The sequence below is a fragment of the Mustelus asterias genome, chromosome 17, assembly GCF_964213995.1.
Source record: "Mustelus asterias chromosome 17, sMusAst1.hap1.1, whole genome shotgun sequence".
Lineage (NCBI taxonomy): Eukaryota > Metazoa > Chordata > Chondrichthyes > Carcharhiniformes > Triakidae > Mustelus > Mustelus asterias.
The window spans coordinates 84,576,605-84,582,604 of NC_135817.1; positions in this window are offsets into that span (position 1 = coordinate 84,576,605).

Here is a 6,000-nt window from a genome sequence, read left to right on the forward strand (position 1 = left end):
TCCCACCATACCAGGCAACAGCCTGGTAAATATCCTCTGCACCCTTTCCGATGCTTCCACATCCTTCCTATGATGCAGCGACCAGAACTGTACACAATACTCCAGAGTTTTGTACAGCTGCAACATGACCTCCTGGCTCCGAAACTCAATCCCTCTACCAATAAAAGCTAACACTCCGTCCGCATTCTTAACAACCCTATCAACCTGGGTGCCAACTTTCAGGGATCTATGCACATGGACACCGAGATCTCTCTGTTCATCCACACTACCAAGTATCTTACCATTAGCCCAGTACTCTGTAATCCTGTTACTCCTTCCAAAGTGAATCAACTCACACCTTTCACCATGAAACTCCATTTGCCACCTCTCAGCCCAGCTCTGCAGCTTATCTATGTCCCTCTGTAACCTGCAACATCCTTCCGCACTGTCCACAACTCCACCGACTTTAGTGTCATCCGCAAATTTACTAACCATCCTTCTACACCCTCATCCAGGTCATTTATAAAAATGACAAACAGCAGTGGCCCCAAAACAGATCCTTGCGGTACACCACTAGTAACTGAACTCCAAGATGAACATTTCCCATCAACCACCAACCTCTGTCTTCTTACAGCTCGCCAATTCCTGATCCAAACCGCTAAATCACTTTCAATCCCATGCCTCCGTATTTTCTGCAATAGCTTACCGTGGGGAACCTTATCAAACGCTTTACTGAAATCCATATACACCACATCAATTGCTTTACCCTCATCCACCTCTTTGGTCACCTTCTCAAAGAATTCAATAAGGTTTGTGAGGCACGACCTACTCTTCACAAAACCGTGTTGACTATCCCTAATCAAATTATTTCTTTCTAGATGATTATAAATCCTATCTCTTATAATCCTTTCCAAAACTTTGCCCACAACAGAAGTAAGGCTCACTGGTCTATAATTAACAGGGTTGTCTCTACTCCCCTTCTTGAACAAGGGGACAACATTTGCTATCCTCCAGTCTTCTAGCACTATTCCTGTAGACAATGACGACATAAAGATCAAAGCCAAAGGCTCTGTAATCTCCTCCCTCGCCTCCCAGAGAATCCTAGGATAAATCCCATCTGGTCCAGGAGACTTATCTATTTTCACATTTTCCAGAATTGCTAACACCTCCTCCTTATTAACCTCAATCCCGTCTAAGACAATGTTTTGGTCTCAACTACATTCTGTGGTAGTGAATTCCACATATTCACCACTCTCTGGGTGAAGAAATTTCTCCTCATCTCAGTTCCAAAAGGTTTAGCCCTGATCCTCAAACAGTGAACCCGAGTCCTGGACTCTCCCACCATTGGGAACATTGGCCGCGATTCTCCCAATGTGACCCGCAACTTTTCTATTGGGTCGCGGTGGGAGACGCGGGTCTCCGGCCTTTAACAGTGATTTGCGCATGCAGATCAGATGTGTTGGATTCTGTTCTCCTTTGTGAATTCTTGTGAAATAAACTGTGGTCTATCATTGCTAACAAGTTGTTTAGGGTAATAGAATCTTGCAAAAATCTCACCCAGACTTTCTATTGTTCTCTCCGAGGATGTGGTCTTCATAATGGTGACTTCAGGCCATTTTGAATGCACGTCTACCAGAAGGAAAAACATTTGTCCTTCAAATGGTCCGACACAATCAATACAAACTCTTTGTCATGGCCCTACTGGCCATTCCCATGGGATAATGGTGCCAGTGGTGGCAGGATTCCAACCTTTACACAAGCCAAGCACCTACCCACCTTCACCTTGACTTTATTATCGAGACCTTGCCACCAAAAATAGCATCAGGCTATCGCCTTCAAACTTATCATTCCACAATGACCTGCTTGGAGTTGATTTTGGACACGTTTCACTCACAGTGGAAGAATGATGACCTTCATTCCCCAGAGGAGACAACCAGCCTGTACGGAGAGTTCAAGTCTTCAGGTAAAAATGGCTTCAACTCCGGGTTTGTTCCCGCGGTCTTGCCACAAAGTGCCATCTTGCTTGTCTTCCATTTAATGCGGAGAAGTGTGAGGTAATTCACTTTGGTAGGAATAACAGATGTGTTGAGTATAGGGCTAACGGGAGGACTTTGAATAGTGTGGAGGAGCAGAGGGATCTAGGTGTATGTGTGCATAGATCCCTGAAAGTTGGGAATCAAGTAGATAAGGTTGTTAAGAAGGCATATGGTGTCTTGGCGTTTATTGGTAGGGGGATTGAATTTAGGAGTCGTAGCGTTATGTTGCAACTGTACACAACTCTGGTGCGGCCGCACTTGGAGTACTGTGTGCAGTTCTGGTCCCCACATTACAGGAAGGATGTGGAGGCTTTGGAGAGGGTGCAGAGGAGGTTTACCAGGATGTTGCCTGGTATGGAGGGGAGATCCTATGAGGAGAGGCTGAGGGATTTGGGATTGTTTTCGCTGGAAAGGCGGCGGCTAAGAGGGGATCTTATTGAAACATATAAGATGATTAGAGGTTTAGATAGGGTGGATAGTGATAGCCTTTTTCCTCTGATGGAGAAATCCAGCACGAGGGGGCATGGCTTTAAATTGAGGGGGGGTAGTTATAGAACCGATGTCAGGGGTAGGTTCTTTACCCAGAGGGTGGTGAGGGATTGGAATGCCCTGCCAGCATCAGTAGTAAATGCGCCTAGTTTGGGGGCGTTTAAGAGATCCGTAGATAGGTTCATGGACGAAAAGAAATTGGTTTAGGTTGGAGGGTCACAGTTTTTTTTTTAACTGGTCGGTGCAACATCGTGGGCCGAAGGGCCTGTTCTGCGCTGTAATGTTCTATGTTCTATGTTCTATGTTCTATCCTTAATCTTTAGCGTGACTGAGATCTCTTCCAATCTCCCAAGCTTCCCATGAAGGATAATGGCATGTTTCTTTAACATCTTCACCCAGCTGTTTTCGATTCTGACATCAGATTCACCGTGGCCCAGTTTAGTTTGATTCTCTCCAGCCAGGTTCTCCCCATTAGGGCTGGATAGTTACCTTTAACGACATGCAGGGACAACTCTGTGGTCTGACTGTTTAGCTATAAATTTGCATCGATACTGCCCCTCAGTGGAACCACTTCTCCAGTACAGGTTTTGAGTATCATCTTTGAGGATTTTAAGGCAATATCACGTAGTTTCTCTTGGTAAAAAATTTCTGGGACCAACCAAGTGGTTGCTTCAGTGTCCACCTCCATTTTCACCGATTGTCCGTCCAGTGAAGGAGAAACCGAGTACGGCTTGTTGTGCCCACAGTGGTCAGGACTTTCAACGACAGTTCATTCTCTGACTGTGGTTCCGGTCCATTCTCATGCCTTTATGTATCACATGGATGCTTTTCCCCTATTCAGTTTTCAACTTGATGCATTTGTTTTTTGTTTTTTGTAATTCTTGTTTTAAACTTATTATTTCTTCCTCCAACACATACGTTTGGTGTGCCCCGTTTTACCATGGTTCCTCCATTTTCAGCTTTGCACCAGTAGTTAGTTGCTGCGTGCCCAGTTTTTGCACAGTGGTGGTAATTTCGAGCTTGTGTTTGCCTTTGGATCTCACCCAACATTTTACAGATTCTAGATCTCAAACTTAATTGTTGGGCTTCCTTAGCTGCTAATTCCATGGAGATTGTGGCTTCTAAAGCCTTCTTTAGGTTTAAGCTGCTTTCTGATAACAGCCTTTCCTGGATAGCTTTACTTCTTAACCCGCACACCAGTCTGTCTCTAATGGCGTCGTTCAAGGCATTTCCAAATACACAGTATTCAGCTAATTTCTCCAAAATAGCTATGAACTGTGATTGTTTCACTTTTTTACAGAGTCATAGAGTCGTAGAGTTTACAGCATGGAAACAGGCCCTTTGATCCAACTTGTCCATGCCACCCCTTTTTTTTAACCCCTAAGCTAGTCCCAATTGCCTGCGTTTGGCCCATATCCCTCTATACCCATCTTACCCATGTAACTGTCTAAACGCTTTTTAAAAGAAAAAATTGTACCTGCCTCTACTACTACCTCTGGCAGCTTGTTCCAGACACTCACCACCCTCTGTGTGAAACAATTGGCCCTCTGGATCCTTTTGTATCTCTCCCCTCTCACCTTAAGCCTATGCCCTCTAGTTTTAGACTCCCCTACCTTTGGGAAAAGATATTGACTATCTAGCTGATTCATGCTCCTCATTATTTTATAGACTTTTATAAGATCACCCCTAAGCCTCCTACACTCCAGAGAAAGAAGTCCCAGCCTATCCAGCCTCTCCTTTTAACTCAAACCATCAAGTTCTGGTTGCATCCTAGTAAACCTTTTCTGCTCTGCACTCTTTCTAGTTTAATAATATCCTTTCTATAATAGGGTTACCAGAACTGTACACAGTATTCCAAGTGTGGCCTTACCAATGTCTTGTACAACTTCAACAAGATGTCCCAACTCCTGTATTCAAAGTTCTGACCAATGAAACCAATCATGCCGAATGCCTTCTTCACCACTCTGTCCACCTGTGACTCCACTTTCAAGGAGCTATGAACCTAGATCTCTTTGTTCTATAACTCTCCCCAGTGCCCTACCATTAACTTGTTGGCTATGTTTATGGGACTGAAACCTCTCGGTGATGACCAAAGGTTTAGGTGAGAAGTGGCCCTGCAGAATCTCCACAATCTCATCATAGGTTTTTGAGCCAGGTTTTTCTGCTTTCACCAGACTTCACAGGAGGTTGAATGTTCCCCCACCATCTCCCATTGTACTCAGGAGAGTTGGGAGTACAATATCTGCTGCAATTTTATTCACTTGGACAAAATAATTGAATGTTTCCGGAAATGAGCTCCAGTACTTGCATCACAGTGGCACAGTGGTTAGCACTGCTGCCTCACAGCTCCAGGGACTTGGGTTTGATTCCAGGCTTGAGTCACTGTCAGTGTGTCAGTGGGGCATGTTCTCCCCGTGTCTGCGTGGGTTTCCTCCGGGTGCTCCGGTTTCCTCCCACAGATTGGAAGACGTGCTGGTTAGGGTGCATTGGCCATGCTAAATTCTCCCTCAGTGTACCCGAACAGGCGCCGGAGTGTGGCGACTAGGGGATTTTCACAGTAACTTCATTGCAGTGTTAATGTAAGCCTACTTGTGACTAATAAATAAACTTTAACTTTAACAGATGGTCTTACAGTGCCAGAGTTCTTACTCTGGAATGGCTTGTGTCAGCACCATGTGCCACAGGAAGCTTAGCACTACCTCGCTGAGTTCAGCCTTCTTTCCTTCTGAGTTTCACAACATCCCCAATTCTAAACGATTATTTCAGGGGACTTGCTACTCCCTGTGCTGTTCCAGACCCAGGTTCGATTCCCGGCTTGGGTTATTGTCAGTGTGGAGTTTGCACATTCTCCCCGTGTCTGCGTGGGTTTCCTCCGGGTGCTCCGGTTTCCTCCCACAGTCCAAAGATGCGCAGGTTATGTGGATTGGTCATGCTTAATTGCCCGTTAGTGTCTCAAAATCTGTAGGTTCAGGGGATTAGCCATGGTAAATGCGCGGGGTTACAGGGATTGGATGGGGATGGGTAAGATTCTCTGTCAGAGAGTTGGTGAAGGCTCAATGGGCCAAATAGCCTCTCCTTCTACAATGTAGGGGTTCTATGATTCTCTTTCAGGAGAGTGTGGAACTAGGAATCGGAGTTTCAGGATACGAGGTTGGCAAATTAGGGCTGAGATGATGACAAACATCTTCACTCAAAGGGTTGTGAATCTTTGCAAATCTATATCCCAGAGAGCAGTAGACTTTCAGTTTTTGATTTTATTTTATTTATGATTGTCACATGTATTGGTGCGCAGTGAAAAATATTGTTTATTGTGCGCTATACAGACATATAAAATTCTAACAGGGTTAGACAGGATAGATTCAGAAAGAATGTTCCCAACGGTGGGGGAGTGAAGAACTAGGGGTTTTAGTTTGAGGATTAGGGATAAATCTTTTAGGACTGAGGTGAGGAGAAATTTCTTCACTCAGATGGTGGTGAGTGTGTGGAATTCACTACC